General features: G+C 47.3%; 3 non-coding genes across 3 annotated transcripts; 2 read left to right on the top strand and 1 right to left on the bottom strand.

Moving 5' to 3' along the window:
* Positions 1-1,342: 1,342 nt before the first annotated feature.
* On the bottom strand, positions 1,343-1,415 carry TRNAV-CAC (transfer RNA valine (anticodon CAC)). The gene has a single exon. It is a non-coding gene; the product is annotated as a tRNA-Val (tRNA).
* Positions 1,416-7,563: 6,148 nt separating this feature from the next.
* On the top strand, positions 7,564-7,644 carry TRNAS-CGA (transfer RNA serine (anticodon CGA)). The gene has a single exon. It is a non-coding gene; the product is annotated as a tRNA-Ser (tRNA).
* Positions 7,645-9,585: 1,941 nt separating this feature from the next.
* Positions 9,586-9,658, top strand: TRNAR-ACG (transfer RNA arginine (anticodon ACG)). The gene has a single exon. It is a non-coding gene; the product is annotated as a tRNA-Arg (tRNA).
* The last annotated feature ends 7,551 nt before the right edge of the window (positions 9,659-17,209 follow it).

The following is a 17,209-nucleotide window of genomic DNA, read 5'->3' as shown; positions in this document are numbered from 1 at the left end:
CAGCCCGTACACCATGTCTCCTGTTCACAGGGGCGTGGTTTATTCACTATGATAGTGAAGCCTTCATCCGTCAGGGTTTTGCCCACTTTTCAGTTTCTCAGAATTTGCAGAAACAATGAGATTTTTTGGCTGTGTAGAAATTTTTGACGTGGAGATGATATGACATGATATGATATGATAGATGTGAAAAACCTGATGAGAACCAGCAGGTCAACGCAAACAAGCTGTAAAGTAGGCGGACGCTTTTGGAGAGCTGGAAAGGAATTCCCACCTGTCCAGGAACCTGTGATTGGTATTCAGTAGAATCCCAAGGATTCCAGGCTCGGTTTTATCGAGCGGATATTTAGTTGGATGTCTTCACACTGAACTGACACAAAGGACAGTGTAATGTGGGCTTGAGAAGAACAGAGCTGCACGTCAAAGTGATTTTTCTTTAACCGGTCTTCACCACTACATCAAAGAAGAGAAGAATGTCCTAAAGGCTGCAGGCAGTTCAGTGAAGTATTATTGGAACAGGAAACAAAGAGTAAAAATAACCTACAGAATTATGGGACAGGAAAAAAAAAACATGTTGTTAGTTTTTATTAAACATAGATCATCTGCTTAATTTGTCCTATTGTAATCATCTTTTTTAAAAATATTACACGTATGTATCTTATGCATACACAATAACATTGTCTACACAACTTAAATACCCAATAAGAAGCTTACGTTTCTCTATCAGAGGACAGAAACATTATAAAATTATTGTTATATTTTCTCACATGTGTATTTGTTAAGTCCTGCTGTTAACTACCAATTGCCACTTTTAACTGGTCCCATTGTTTTGATTAAATAACAGTATTCAGGTAACAGAGCAGCAAATAGAATAATATAATTTCAAATAAACACTTGTTTTTCATATTTTTATGGTAATGTGTTGGAAGTATTCAGCTTGTATTTCACGTTTATGTTTCTTCGTTTCCACCTGGCACGGCTCTGTCCTGGGTCGGCCCTCTAAAGCTGGCCTCGCGGGCACACTCAACTCCGCGGTGCTGAGAAGGGACGGGACAAATACTCTGAGCGCGGCAGAGCGCCCTTGGGCTCCGAGAGGGCTCCCGGGGAGAGAACCGGCCGCCAGGTCTGCAGCAGGTGCAGCTCGGGGCGCGCGCGGCGGTGGGGGGGGCGCACGACCTTGGACACCCAGACTCGGCCCCTTCTTGCCCGCTTTCCGGGGGTGCTCACCCCCGGGCCGCAGAGGGGAGCGGGCGGCAGGGGCGACCCTTTGTTTTTTATGTTGTTTGTGAAATATAAGGAAGTTGAAATCCCCGAAGTCAAGTCCAGCGTATTTTGAGAAAACAGATGTTTCCGCCCGGTTTCGAACCGGGGACCTTTCGCGTGTGAGGCGAACGTGATAACCACTACACTACGGAAACGGCTGTGGGTTGGCTCACGTGTTTGTACCTCTGACTGCACATAATTAAGATTTTTTTTTTTTTTTTGCCTGCATGGGCCCGTCCAGGAAATGTTTGTTGTTATGGTGCATTTCTGCCTCTTCTTTTTATTTATGAAAAAAGAAAACCGCCATAACCAAACAAAGGCTTCACCCAGGACCCCAATTCTTGCATCATCCTGGAGAATTCGGGGGCGGGGGGGGGGGGGGTAAATTAATAAGTTGTTATTTTTTAAAAACTGTTCCTAGTTTTGACATAGAATTGGCATACAGCACCGTATGAATTTAAGATGTACAGCATAATGATCTGACTTCCACCTATTAAGAAATGATTACAACTGGAGAATTTGATTTCAAGACTACCCCATGCTGTCTACACCTGTTTCTCTGTCCCTGCAATGGGGATTCCTCTCTTGGTGACAGAAAGTGACTCTGGGAACCAGGATTGAGCGGCCTGAGCACAGGAGATGGTCAGAAGCCACGGACGCTTTCTGCCCCAGCCTCTTCCTTTGCAGGTGAGTTGAGTAGAAGTAGTCGTGTGGCTTCACCCCGCTACCAGGCTTCTGGGACCCACAAAGGAGGTGAAATGTTTAGGGAACTCCATCCTAGGCGCGGAATGCAAATGCAAGAAGTCTTTGTCCTCAAGGAACTCGGAGTCCATAATAAGTCTTCTTTACAGAATCATAGAGTCACGATATCTTTGTTGTACTGTCTCTTGCCCAAACTTACAGCTGGTAGAGACAAGCGTCTCTAGGTTATGTCATCTCGCCCTTGGGTCTCACGCTGTATCACAGTTGAACTGGACGCACGCTATTATGCCAACCAAATGGGCGATATTTGGCCACAAAATGTAATGCCACGGTTGCTCTTGATGAGACCATGTTCTCAGCCTGAGAACAAATCTTTCTAAATTCATTGTTAAAAGCTGAACGGACTCAAATACAAATGAACCGACTTAGGTAAAAGGTAAATGTCTGTCTTGGGGAATGGGTAAGGGTAGGATAGTGAAAAAGGCAAGGAGTAAATTGCATAATAATTTAGTGATACGTGGGTCTGTGTTTGAGTCAGAGATTTTGCTAAAAATTAGAAATATTGAAGACTTGATTTTTTTTTTCTGGAATGGAATAAGCTTAGAAGGGGGAACCATCACATCTCTCAACCATATTTAGGGACGTTGTTCCCCACTTCCAGATTACAATCCCCTAGTAACTGGTAGAAGCTTCCTATCCCAACCTGAAGAAGGTCAGTGTCCTCTTGTCTGAGGTATTTGTAATGGCCTCTCTGAGCTCCTTGTCTTGCTAAGCTCGGCTGATACTCTCCCGGATCTGTCACGACCACCTCTCTCCTTTTCTGACACCCCAGAGGGTCAAGTACAAAGTGTGACCCATGAGGAGGTGTGGCACACATCAAAATAACTGCATGATTTTCCCAGTTTATATTGACAGGACCCTGGCAGTTTTGAATGGGAATGGCTCTCGAGTGGACAGGATCAAGGCGGCAGGAAAATAAAGCTGCATCACACAAGCTCACCGACACAGTCTTACTTGGCACAGGTATCCAATTCAGTGTTTTAACTCAAGGGCCTGGGAGCAGCCCCAAAGTTTCATTAATTAAAACATTATAATTCATACGTGATTAATGTATGGACCCGAAGTTAGGGTGAACCAACAGAATGAAATTGAAACATCAGTATTTCCTCCGTGTATGGAGAGCAAACCCAAGGCCTAAGAAGATTGAAATTCTAGAAGGAATTTGTCATGGGCTTCTCCGGGAGGAGCGAACTTTCACCCCGGTTGTGAGAAGTAAGTTCAGGAGGAGCGCCTCAGGATCCTTGAGTTGTTCTCGGGTGGCTTTTCCTCAGAGGCCAGAGATGACAGGGGGGCCTTGCTGACCCTGACCTGGAATCCCCACACGTAACAGAGATGACTGGAGCCCAGGGTGACAGGGGCCAAATGTTGGCAATAAACTGCCAAAGACTGGATGGGTGTTGTCACGAACTCGGTGGTGTCTCCTGAAAATCCACATGTTCTAGCCCGAACCCCTTATGTGACTGTGTTTGGAAGCAGGCACTTTAAGGCGGTAAATACGGTTAAGTGAGGTCATAGGGTGGGGTCCTCATCCAACTGGACTGGTGTCCTTGCTTGAAGACAAAGACACACCGGAAATCTCTCTCCAAGTGTGCACAGAGGAAAGGCCATCTACGGGCCTAGAGGTCCCCCCAGAAAGCAGTCCCGCACGCACGTAGACCTTGGACTTGGTTTGTATGAGCTCCCAGACGGGAGCCGGTTTTGAAGGCAGAGAAGTCCAGTGTCCCTTGAGAAACACCCCTGGCACATAGACAAAAATGTACACTCCTGTTCTTCCTCCGAGCCTTTCCTAAAAGGACCTGTGTCCACTTAGCAAAGTGACTGTGCGTTAGGGAAGAGGAAGTGGAATTTTGGGGATTGCTAGAAAATGGCTCCGGGCTGGCATTGATTCCTAGAGATACAAAGCATCACGGCTGCCCGCCGAGCAAGACAGGGACTCAGTGAAGCCTTGCTTCCCATCTGTCTCGCTGTGGGCATGGTGGGTCCCGAAACCTTCCCTGAACCCATTTCCCTAATTCCAGACGGTAACTTCAATATTACTTCCATGGCTCACGGAGTGAATGCTACGATGGCAGAAAAGGCCAAGTGGAAGCCACTAGAAACTCCTCTAACGATGACAACAGTGAAGCAACAGCAGGGATCACAGAGGTTAGTGCCAACATCGGGGACTAGAAAGCGACAGGGTAGAGACTCCCTCCGTCTCGCTATTCTGTGATTGTATCTGTATCTGTATCTGTATCTGTCGTAGAAGAGAGGTCGCTCGTGCAGGGTGACAGAGGCTGCTGTCAGTGTCGTCGAGGGGTTGTTCCCATTGTGCGTGTGATTCCAGACGCCATTTCATCCGTGGAGAAATTTAACGCGGGCACCTAGTGTGCAGCCGCGGGCAGGGCTGGTGCTGTGTTCTCTATGCCTAACCGTCGAACCCGCCGGAAGCAGTGGACTTTCCGCTGGCTCAGCCAGCAGCACCCCTATCTACCCCACCTCAGGGCATATCAACACTCCGATCCCACGGCCTAAGTTAGGCACGGAGACCTTCACCCACATGACCATGCCCTAAAGTTGAAAGCTGATTCTTGTTTGACACATGGACATTTGAGGCAAATGTATATTTTGCAAACTGACCACAAGGCGAACGGGTGTGCCTTTCCAGAACTGGCTCGGTCTTGTGGGCCTCCTTTGTGTCTCCAACCCAGTCGTAGTCCACTCGGGCTGCTGTAACAGAGGCACCATAGACTGGGTGGCTTAAACGACAAGCATGTATCTCTCGAAGTTCTGGAAGCTGGGAAGTCCCAGCTCAAGGCAGGAGCAGATTCTGAATCTGGTGAAGTTTTCTTCCTGGCTTCCTGGCTCATAGAGGGCAGTCTTTCTCTGTGTCTACACCTGAAGGAATGGGTGAGCGAACTCTCCCGGGTCTCTTTTATAAGCACCTATTCCCATTCTTGAGGGCCCCACCCTCGTGACCCCATCACCTCCCAAGGCCCCACCCCCAGGTACCATCACCCTATTGGGGATTAGGGTTCAAGGCACCAATTTGGGAGGAACACGCATAGTCCACAGCAATCCCCCGAACACCCACTTCCTTTTCTGACTTCAAATAGGTTTGGTGCAGAGTAAGTTGATGCGAGCCTCCTGGGCACGGTGGCCAGTGACACGAGGGTCACAGGTCGGGCTAGGGTCACCGTCCACTCCTGGCCGCCTCAGTTTTCTTTCCTTTCTCTTGTGAAAAACATCTTTCTTCCTACATCATCCAAAGAAGTGATACTGAACCGTGACACTAAAACTGACGCTGAAACGAGTTACCAAAACATCTTGAGAGGAAGTCGCCGTCCCACAGTGGTCTCGGCTGTCAGCTGAGGACCTTCAGAGGCATCAAAGGAGCCATCTTCTAAGATTTCTTTCCTTCTCCCCCTTCTTCCTGAAACTGAGAAAGGAAGTTGACTGAGCAGGACTCTGGCAAACTTTAAAATCAAAGATGCTTTAAGGAAAATTATGATAATTTACCAGTACGTTCTCTTCCAACTGTTTCCCAGTTCAGCAGCGTCTACACCCGCTCAGCTTCTCAGGGCCCTGGGCTGGGGAGTCAGTCCTGGACGAGAGAGAATGAACATCTCCTGGGGGACGTTGAGTTGGACAAGAACACGGCAGGTTCCCAGCGACACCGAGAGTCTGAGAAATTTGGAAATTAAACTCCCGGGGAGGAGACAGGAAGGAAGGGTTAGTAAGCAGTGACAGCTTGTGGATGGGTCCTTTTTAACAAACAGCCTCCTTTCTCCATTTTTTTCTGCAGGGACATCTGAATTCCTTGGCAGAGTAGGACTAGGGGAAAATCAAGATCTAGCTGAGAAAGAACCACAGACATTTCAAAAGACACTTGAACGTGTGGATGGATTCCACCGTGTTCGTCCCAAGACAACTTGAGCCTCCAAAGGGTTCTGCCAAAGGCCCTGAAAATTAAACCAATGAAACTGCCCCGTGGCCAGCCTTGGGTGGGTCCTGGGTCTGTTGCAGAGCTGTGAACTGGTTAAATGGCAAAGCTGGGGACAGAGACTGGAGATTGCCACTACACAGTTCCTCCACTCAGTGCTCTTTGCCACGAGAGGATTTCCCAGTGAAAACCACTCCTGGAAATTACGCTGTAAGGAGAACTACATGCAGGCCCAGACAGAAAATACTCCTTTCTCTGCAAAAATAAAATACACGCACACACACACACACACACACACACACACACACACACGCACACGCACCCTACAGATATTCGAAATTGTACTCCCAGACCCAAAGGAGGAAGTTTAAGCTACTTGAACTCTGTGAATTGGGACAAAATAGTCCAAGGTTGCACCGTGGAGACAGGCCTTCTCCACTTCTCCCGGAACACCTAGAGCAAATCAAGACCACTCCCCAGCGGGCCTGGAAACCAGGGTGTGCACTCCAGGTGTCTGTGCCCCTAGGACACTTTCCAGAGCCCTCTTCCTGTGGCCCCAGCCTCCTCAACCCACTCGGAATGGCGATTGGCTCCCTCTGGTGCTCCGGGTGAGGTCTCCCTCAGAGCCCTCGATCGCTGAGTTCCAGAAGGGAAGGCCCACTCACCCTTCCAGAGGAGGCCCCTGGGAAAAACAATTCTGTCCCCCACCTCCTCATTCGTAGTGTTTTCTTGAGCTTTTCATTTTTTTTAGTAGGTGCGTCAAAGCCTAAAGTGGCCTGTGGGCACCTCCTGCCTCCTGCCCATGAGCCCCTCAAATGACTACTGTTGTCCTGGGTCCACTCATTATCCTTGAGGGATGTGTCGTGTAAAATCTATGTATGATCTAACACAAATAGATTTCCAATGGTAACACTGGATGCAGATTGCTCTGACCATCGCTTTTATGTTAAAATACGTGTTTGTACATAACGGCCCTTCTCGTTTTCTTCGAAATATGCATAGCACTCCACTGTGGAGTTAGGCCATACTTTATCCAAATAAATAATTCTGAATAATTAGGTTTTTCCCAATCTTGTTATTACAATTAATGCCACAGAGAATAAACTTCAGCACAATATGGTCTGTCATGTGTGCAAGTCTACGGGGTATATTTGTGGAAATGCTGGACCCGAGGGTATGGGCGTTTGACGTGTTGGGAAGATCCTGTCAGATTGCCCTCCGGGGCAACAAGGCAGAGTATATTCTGTAGAGAGCACGATTAAATAGGAGGTTGGGCACGAATAATACAGCTCCCTAATTCATTTCCTACCAACTATGAATCCAACCAGGCAATCCATGAAGACTGTAGAAAAAGTCTGAAAATCAAGGATTCTTGCGATGCTGGAAGATCGCCTCCTCTCCAAGAGGTGAGATTTTGCAGCCTGGGGCCTGGCAGGATGGGGGTGAGGTGAAGGCGGCAGGGGGTGCTGAGTGGAGACGCCTGATGCAGGGGCTTGGGCATGGTTTCCTGTCGCGTCCACTCAAAGTAAATAGGCCAAAGGCGCAGAAGCAACCAGACTGCAGCAGTCAGGGCCTTGCACGAACGTGTGTTTCTTTGTAGACAAAGGCCTGTGTGCCAGGCTGTGATGGCCGAGTGGTTAAGGCGTTGGACTCGAAATCCAATGGGGTCTCCCGCGCAGGTTCAAATCCTGCTCACAGCGCTCTGCGGTGCTTTTTCTGTCCAAGTTCTAGGATGAAATTCTCACAAAGCACAGTCTTCTCAGCTTCTCATCTTATTCCACGAACTGAGAAGTAGGAGGGGAGTGGGGAGCTACTCCAGTGTTTGGGACCCTTAGGGGGGGAGTGGGGAGCTACTCCGGTGTTTGGGACCCTTAGGGTCCTTGTCCTCGTCCTACCTATCCAGAGGGCTGTGTTGGTCCCCCCACCTTGGCTTAGGCACCACTCATCCAGAGGGCTGTGCTGGTCCCCCCACCTTGGCTTAGGCACCACTCGGGTGTTTGGGACCCTTAGGGTCCTTGTCCTCATCCGAGCCGCGCACCCATGAATCTCTCCCTGGGAGCGGGCACCGCTTCCACGGACCCAGGAAGTGAAGCCTGAGGTTTAGCGCTCAGAAAAGCCGCTTGCTTTGTAGTGAGATTGGGAAATCCGAAGGCAGACCCCAGGGGCAAAGACAAACAGGAGATTTTGTTTTTAAAACTCTTGAATAAAAGTCCTTGTGCTGACAATAGAAATGTAGGTAAACTTCCTTAAAGAGTTCTCTGGTATTTGAAAAAACGGAAGGGGAGGGGAGGGAAGGGGAAGGTAGTGGAGGGAAGGGGCCGGACCTAACGCAGGCTGGTGGGAAACACAAAGCTCTAGGATCAGAAATAGCCATGAGATTTGCAACTACGTGGATGGAACCGGAGGGTATTACACTAAGTGAAATTAGTCAGTCAGAGAAAGACAAAAATCAGATGACTTCACTGCTATGAGAACTTTAAGAGACAGAACAGATGAAATAAGGGAAGGGAAACAAAAATAATATAGAAACAGGGAGGGGGACTAAACAGAAGAGACTCCTAAATATGGAGAACAAACTGAGGGTTCCGGGAGGGGTTATGGGAGGGGGGATGGGCTAAATGGGGAAGGGGCACTAAGGCATCTACTCCTGAAATCACTGTTACACTAGATGCTAACTAATTTGGATGTGAATTTAAAAAAGAATGTAAAAATAATAAAAAATTTAAAAAAAGAAATATCCATGAGTGTGTGTCAACTGCTCTCTAAAACATCGTATAGAAACGAGGAAATCGAAGCAAAGAGAAAGTCACAACTGGGCCAAGGCAATGAACCCAGTGGGCCAGGAGTCTGCATAAAGGCACCCTGAGACCCCGGCGCCCATGCTTCTGGCTCTCAGGGGAGAGCACCACCCTCACTTAGAAATACTTTGGTATTTCCACGTGTCTATTTCGCCTGTATCGAGCCCTTTAATATACCTAGCTGTTTTATGTAACGGTATTCTTTCACTTTATAGCTGTAAACCCAAACGTCGAAGCTTCTATGTGAATCTGGTTCTGAAAACACTTACCTTTGTTGAATTCTTGCCGGCCTTTGGCCTAATTGGGGAGGGTGGGTGTTTCTGAACGTCTGTTCTCAGCATAGAGTCTGCAAGTATCTCTCCGTCTTGAGTTACAGGTCTTCAGAGAGTGAGGTGGAAACATATGATTCATCACTCAAATAAGGTATTTTATTCCACTTTCTTTGTCACGATATCAAAATTTTACATCATAGGGCTCACTATGACTGAGCCACACATAGCATCGGTGTTAAGCACGTAAACAAAACGAGATGGCTGACGGAGCCATGAACCAGCTGCGTAAACTGACGGAACATTCACGAGTAGAAACAGGCAAGCACATAGATGGAAAAATGCAAACACCAGTCATCCTGTCACATACGTGATGCTTCGAGGCGGAAAACCCTTTCATACATGCAACTATTTACAGAGGATGTAACTTATACAAGCTAACCACAAAGACCCCATCAGTCAGCTTTGCCGGAGTCCACAGGTCTTTCTTCAACTCACTTCTGCCCGCATCACGGAGCAACTGCGTCTTGACGATTCCGATGAATGATGGATAATCGACACAAGGCAGCCGAGGGGGCCAGTGGCGCAATGGATAACGCGTCTGACTACGGATCAGAAGATTCTAGGTTCGACTCCTGGCTGGCTCGTACCTCCTCTCGTTTTTCCTCCCTCCTTTTGGTAAGAATGTCTTTCTGTGTAAGTTCTTCAAGTGGGTAAGAGAAACAGATTTTTAGTCCTTTGGAAGGCAGTTGCTCTGGTCTGGCTCTTGAGCTCACGTGGTGCTGCCACGCCACCCAGCCGGGGCTCTCCAACAAGTCTGAATGGATGCTGGAATTGTCTGTCCTCTCAACTTCCCTTTTCACCTGCTTCCTTTTGCTGATAGTGAGAGAGCTGACTGAAGGATCTTTGGAAAGACAGCTCGAAGATCAAATAAGGAATATCATTCGACCATAAAAAGGAATGAGGTTCTGATACATGCTACACCCTGGATAAACCTTGAAGACATCATGCTAAGTGGAAAAAAAAAAAAAAGCCAGACACAAAAGGCCCTCCTGTATGATTCCATTTCTGTTTAATGTCAAGAACAGGCACACATTCAAAGAGCTAGTAGCTGCCAGGAGCTGGGGAACCGGGTGGAAAGGGACAGAATGTGTTTGGGAGTGATGAGTATGTTTTGCAATTAGATCATGGCGATGGTTGCACAAGTCTGCATATACTAAAAACCACTGAACTGTGCACTTTCATGTGAATTTTAAGGTATGTGAATTATGCCTTACTTTTTAAAAACCAAAGAAGTGTCAAAAAATAAAACTTGGCCAGTATTTTCTTCACTAGGTTGTCCCCCACTTGGGCAAGGGCTCTCCCTCTTCGGGCTCTCTCTCTCTCCTGCACACTTTCTGTCCCTCGGTCCCCGGCCCGGAGGAAAGAGAAGGGACATGTGGAACCGAGAAAGACGCGGCCGCGGACGAACGAAACCAGAGCCTCCCGTGGACCCTCAGTTCTGCGTTCTCCGCAAAGGTCCCCCCGCCCCGAACACGCACGAAAGCGACTGAGCCTCCTTGTCCCCGCCGCGCCCCGCGAGGTCACCCACGGCGCGGCCGCCTGACCGCGGCAGGCTGAGACTGAGGAACTGTTTGCAGTCGCAAAGGGTCCGGGACGGAAGGGGGCCTGACGAGAGAGAGGGGAGGGGGTCGGGAGACGAGGGGGCGGCGGCCCTGGGCGAGGTCTCCCCGAACAGGTGCGCCTCCCTGAACACGGGCTCCCGCGCTCGACCCCAAAGCCGGGGCAGGGGGAGAGGCCGAAGCCCGGGCGGGGAAGGCGCAAACAAGCAACGGGCCCCTCGGCTTGCGGATATGCACGGATTTATGTCACAAAAACGCGGTGGCACGGTGTGCGCCGTCACGGGTGCTGGCGCGGAGAATGAACCTGCCACGCGTCCAGACCTCCTTCGATAGGTACACGGGCCGTCGGGCTGGAAGCGCATTACAAGGCGGGAAGGAGGGACGGATGGTCTAAGGGGTTGGGAGCCTCTAGAGTCGGTGCTCCTCAAAGTTTAGCGCGCAGGAAAGCCACGGAAGGGGGAAAAGCCGGCTTTCTGCGTCTCGCTCCCCGGATTCCACGCCGGTTCCTGGGGTGCAGCCCGGGACCCGTCAGTGAGAGGTGCGCGCGCGACCGTCCCGCAGACCACACCTGCGGTGGCACCTGCTCTACCCGCTCTGTGCAGCCAACACCGACGGGGGACATCCATCCACCAGAGGCTGGAAAAGAGAAAAATAGAGCTTCTCCACGGAGATGCAAATCCCCACTTCAGCTTTATTCCGCTGTGCTTTAACCAAGCTAATTAATTTTAAGGGAACCGATCGGTTCTCTCCTCAGTTTTCGTTTTCCTCAAGATTTTGTTCTAAACGTGTACATATCACCAAATACTTTATTTCATGTTGGTGGTGGTGGCTTGTTTTAGAAAGAAGTCTATTTCCACCTCCCCCTCAAACAAACAAAAAGACCTTTCGTAGAATAATCACACTATTGGGCGTAAAGGAGGAAACAGGCTTTTTCTTTTTCTTTTCTCTGATCTGCAGGTTGGGGACTCCTCCTCCCCATAAAAGCATCAGCTGAGATTATTTTTCTGAGAAGAGAAAAGTTTTTTGTTTTCCCTCAGAATGTTCTAGAGCTGCACTGTCCAAAACAATAGCCATTAGCACATGTTTCTAAAACTTAATTCAAAAAAGAAAGAATGTGCAATTCCTTATTAATGGAATAATGTTTGGGATAAAAACGTTACAATCAATCACACTTGTTTATTTATACTTTTTAAATACGGCTACTTGGAAAATTAAGTTTACTTATTATATGGTATTTGTTAACTCCCACACCTTCTTGTGGTTATGGATGTGGTAATATCAGTAAAGTGCCATCACTTTGCCAGGGTTGTGGGGGGTGTCACATTCCAAAGAAACTGGTTTTTAAGCCAAAAAATGAACGTGCTCTTCTCCAAAAGCAATTCCTAGTGTGTGAAAGCGAAACCTTTTCGTACTGGATTTCTTTACCTGCTTTTCTTTTTCTTTGCAAGAGGGCTGGTTAAAGAGCCTGCTTAGTACACAGATTGTGGATGGCAATTTGGTGAGGTTCTGTCTACAGGCTTCGTCATCTGGAAAACGTTAGTCCTAGTTTTGTTGAAGACCATTTGGAGGATTTATACGTGATGAAACCTGAGTTATTCAATTGCTCTATAATGAGGAAGACAAAGCCTGACGTTTACTGCGTAGAGGCAACTTCCGAAGGTGGCAGGAACAGAAGTTTTCAAGGAAGAGCCAGGAAGACTGGGTGGCATGTGGAAAAAGTTCCATGAAAAATCACTCTGCGTAGCACATGACTGAACCACCATAAACTATCACCTGGACACCAAAAAATTGAGAATTCTCATCTGACGATGATGCTTCTCCCCGATGCAATGAGATTATCAGTGATTTGGTTTGCAATAATTGGATATTTTGTCCTTGATCTATGACTTTACATTTGAGAGCTGGTAATAAGAGCTCCAGCAGTTACTGGAAACCCTTTTTGATTTTGTATGATCCCCACAACTACTCTTAATTCTTTTTGTATCCTGGAGTAGTCACCATATGCGATGTCCAATAATTATTTGTAAATGGATCAGTGAATATCCAATTTCCTTCCTTCACTTTTTTGGAAGTCAGTACAATAGAGCTGGAACAGGCTGAGGGCTGTAGGAACTTCGGGAACCGAGGCAAAACTCTTCCTCCTGCAGTGCCTCTCCAGCACCCTCTACTGTCAAAATTTCAGTGCCTCTACAAGGAAAAAAATTTTAAGGCCCAGATCCCTTTTCAAAAAGCTGTCTAAAAAGACAAATTTGCCAAACATAAACTACTGCTACTTCATCAAGATAAAAAGCTTATGCACAGTGAAAGAAACAATCAGCAAAACTAAAAGGCAGCCTATGGAATGGGAGAAGATATTTCCAAACAACATATGGGGTAAAGGGTTAATATCCAAAATCTATAAAGAACTTATCAAACTCAGCACCCAAAAGCCAAATAATCCAGTGAAGAAATGGGCAGAAGACATGAATAGACACTTTTCCAAAGAGGACATCCGACGGCTAATAGACGTATGAAAAGATGCTCCACATCACTCATCATCAGGGAAACACAAAGCAAAACCACGATGAGATACCACTTCGCACCTGTCAGAATGGCTAAAATAACAATACAGGAAACAACAGACGTTGGCGAGGATGCGGAGAAAGGGGAACCCTCTTGCACTGTTGGTGGGAATGCAAACTAGTGCAGCCACTCTGGAAAACAGTATAGAGTTTCCTCAAGAAACTAAAAATACAATTGCCCTACAATTCAGCAATTGCATTAATAGGTATTTACCCAAAGAATACAAAAATACAGATTCGAAGGGGCACATGCACCCCCATGTTTATAGCAGCACTATCAACAATAGCCAAAGTATGGAAAGAGCCCAAATGTCCGTTGGCCGATGAATGGAATATTACTCAGCGTCAAAAAGAATGAAATCTTGCCATTTGCAATGACACGTATGGAGCTAGAGTGTATTATGCTAAGCAAAATGAGTCAATCAGAGAAAGACAAATACCGTATGATTTCACTCATATGTGGAATTTAAGAAACAAAACAGATGAATGGATGGGAAGTGGGGGGGGGGGGAGAAGAGAGGGAAACAAACCATAAAGAGACTCTTAAAGATACAGAACTAACTGAGGGTTGATGGAGGTAGTTGGGGGGGGGGGGGATGGATGGGTGATGGGTATCAGGAGGGCACCTGTTGTGATGAGCACTGGGCATTGTATGTAAGTGATGAATCACTGACTTCTATTCCGAAAACCAATATGGCACTGCATGTTAACTAAATAAAATTTAAATTAAAAAAAGGAAAAAATAAAAGGAGGAATTTGGGCTGAGAAGTGTGTTAGGGAGAAAAAAACTGGTTTTTTTCTCCTGCGTGTCTCCTTTACAACTTACACAGAACACTTTACACTTGTGGTCACCAAATGTGTGGGGTTTTTCCTCCCACCAAGCAATTCAACATGAGCTGGATGTCTTGGGTTTTACTCAATTCTGACACTCTCTATCTGAAGCTGGTGTCGGATCCCACAGGTTAAGGGTTCAGTCTCACAAGACTGCGCTCACTTTAGATGTCAAAGGCGAGTTGTGGGCCCCAGGTTACCCACAACTCTGTCCAACTTGGCAACAAATTGGAGGGTCCCATGAGCGCCTCCCCGTTATTTGCTAGCACAGTTCACAGAGCTCAGGGAAACACTTACACACATCTAGCAGGTTATTAAAGGGTCTGATAAAGGATACGGTTGGGCAGGCACCTGTGGTCTGAGAGGATCTCAAGCACGGGAGTGCCTGTCCCTGGGGAGCTGGGGGGAGGTCACCCTCCCAGTACACTGAGGTACAAACTCAAGTGAGTTGAGTGAGTTGAGTTCACCAACCTAGAGCTCTCTGAATCTTACACTTCGGTGACTTTTATGGAGGCTTCATCATGTGGATGTGATTGATCACACACCCCATTTTCAGTCCTTTTCCCTTCTTAAGAGAATTGGGGGCAGGGCTGAGCATTCCCAGCTTCTAATCATGGCTTGGTCTTTCTGGTGACCCTCATCCAGGAGCCACCAGGAGCCCAGCCAGAGGCACCTCAGTAGGACCAAAGACACTCCTATCACCCAGGAAATTACAGGAAAGCCATCTCTCTCTAGCCAAATGATCAGGAAGACAGCAGCCGAGCAAGACAGACAACTTTCACACAGGAAAACTCTACTCCAGCAACACACCGCAGGAAACACTGTCCCAATACCCCCGCCCTCCCTCCCGTTCACCATCTGAAAGGACCCAGTGGACAGCTCAGACCCCCACCTTTGACCAGCAAGGAAGGTGGTATTGGAGAAGGCCAGGTGTAACTTGAGACCTTCACCCTTACTTAGTAGGCAGTATCTAGGCCCGTTCCCTCCAATTCCTGCCTGACCAGAAGCTCAGAGCATTTGGGTGGAGCTCTTAAAGGGGAAATTCATTTTCGGTTGATATGGCTGGGCCAGTTGGTTGGGGAACTCTTCCCCGTCAGCGTCCGTAAGCGGGCTGGGCAGATTTTCAGAAACAAACCTAGTGTGCTGCAGGATAGGATAGTCCTGACTATGAATCGGAGCCAAGATAAGATAGAATTCCATTGGTTTGTACCATGGAATACACCTTTCCAATTTGTTGGTGTCTTCCAGGCAGGTGAGCCTCTGTTTTTCTCAATGAAATTATCCTCCAGATGTCCTGCCACAGTCTGGAGGGGTAGTACCCCCCCCCCCCATATCTTGAAATTGAGGGAGAGGGTCTGCAGTTCTAAATTCCTTGCAAGTGACATTCAGCCAAATTCTATTCTCACTCTTACTTTCACTGTCTACATATTAATCCCTGCAGCTGCCAATTTTTTAAGTTTAGGAGGTCAGTTTTCACAAGAGAAGTTGTATTTTTATTCAGCTTTTCCCAATTCTGGCTTAAAACAAACCTTTCCTCGAGTATCTCGCCAGCCCTTCTGCCATTTGGTTTTCAAAACTTGGGTGCCACCCTTTACTTTCCTATGATTGTCCTTGTGTGTTTCTGCTGTAAAAAACACCCCCCTTTCTTTCTTTTTTTAGTGGATTTTTGGATAGAGAGACATCAAATGCTCATTTTTACCACGCCATCATTATAAGTAGATCTATCTCTGACTTACTGTGATTTCTTATCATGCTGGATTCGCAAAAGGTCAGTACCATAATATCACAGGCAATGAATAGTATGGCGTCATTTATGTTCAGATTAAAACCCTAGAGGACTCGAGCTCTCACTTAACATGAACAGAGCTGGAAAGAGTGTTGCTCCTAATCTAACAACCAACAATCTAGATCATGTAAAAAAAAATTATAAGTTTCTGTGAATCCATGAAGAGCTGAGGTCTCAGAGCGACCAGATAGTATGCAATCTAAGGAAAACAGTTGCCTCCAGCAGAGATGGGACATGAGCACTGTCTCACCCAAAAGCAGTGGGATGAAGACGGGGCCTCCAGGCAAGAGGGTCAGAAAAGTCCAGCTAAAATTCATCATTTCGTAGTGAATTGCTGAAACCCAAGTGTTGGCCAGCAGGGGGCTGGGACCCCTGGGACCAGTGTTTGGATGGGCGGAGGGGGGGTGGTTACCCACACTTCACCGAGCACTCTCGGGGGCAGGGCAAGAGCGCAGAGAAAGCCTCCGTCAGTAGTCCGGGCTTTTATTTTGGCAACCGCAAAACTCCTAAACACTGACAGAGAAACAGCAAACACTGTTAGAAACTAAAGGAAGCATCAAAGAATAAAAATCTCAGCCCCGGGGGAGTGTCAGAAAACCATACTGGGCCCAGAATATTAGAGAATGTCAGCTGCGGGGGGATGGGAGGTGGGGGGTGGGGGGGCGAGCAGGCTGACTGAGAAAGTCACACCCCAGAGCCCCAGGATCACAGAGCACAAGAAGACTGGGGCTCAAGCCTCCCACACGACCCCCTAGACCAGCGAGCGCTAGTTATCAAGAAACAGAAGTGTAGCGCTGGGGGAAGGCAAGAAACCCAAGGAGAGAAGCCCTCTCTGAAACTTGTACAGAGAAGGCATACAGCTGAGGGTCGAGCAAAAACATTGAAAAAGCAAGAAATTAAGCCTCACCCCAATCCCAAAGAAGAGCCAAAAGAATCTGAAGCCGGTTGTGCTCTGATGGAAAATATAGCAACGATAAAATACAAACATATCTCAACTCCTGCTTCAATTTCAACCTCACACATGAATAGCCTAGTAGAAGGGACATATCAGTCTCCGGCTTAGATACTACTAACCTCACTGGCTACAGCCCTCACACTGTGTCCAGCAGCTAGTGAAAAATTATGAGACGCTCATAAAAGCGAGAAGAAACCATTCACTGTCAAGAGACAAAGCAGCAAAATGAGATTCAGATGTGTCTCACATGATGAAACTGTCAGAAAGAGAATTTCAGGTACCCATGGTTATTATGGTAAAGGCTCCAGTGGAAAAATGGACCACGTACGTTAGCAGATGAGAAATTTCAGTAGATTGTTGGAAACGAAAAGTCAAATAGATATGCTAAAAAAAATTGTAAAAACCTACACACAGTAACAGAGATAAAGAATGCCTTTAATGTC

The sequence above is a fragment of the Prionailurus viverrinus genome, chromosome B2 (assembly GCF_022837055.1).
Source record: "Prionailurus viverrinus isolate Anna chromosome B2, UM_Priviv_1.0, whole genome shotgun sequence".
Taxonomy (NCBI): domain Eukaryota; kingdom Metazoa; phylum Chordata; class Mammalia; order Carnivora; family Felidae; genus Prionailurus; species Prionailurus viverrinus.
Note: the sequence above shows the minus strand (reverse complement) of the source record. Positions and strands in the feature narration are given on the sequence as shown.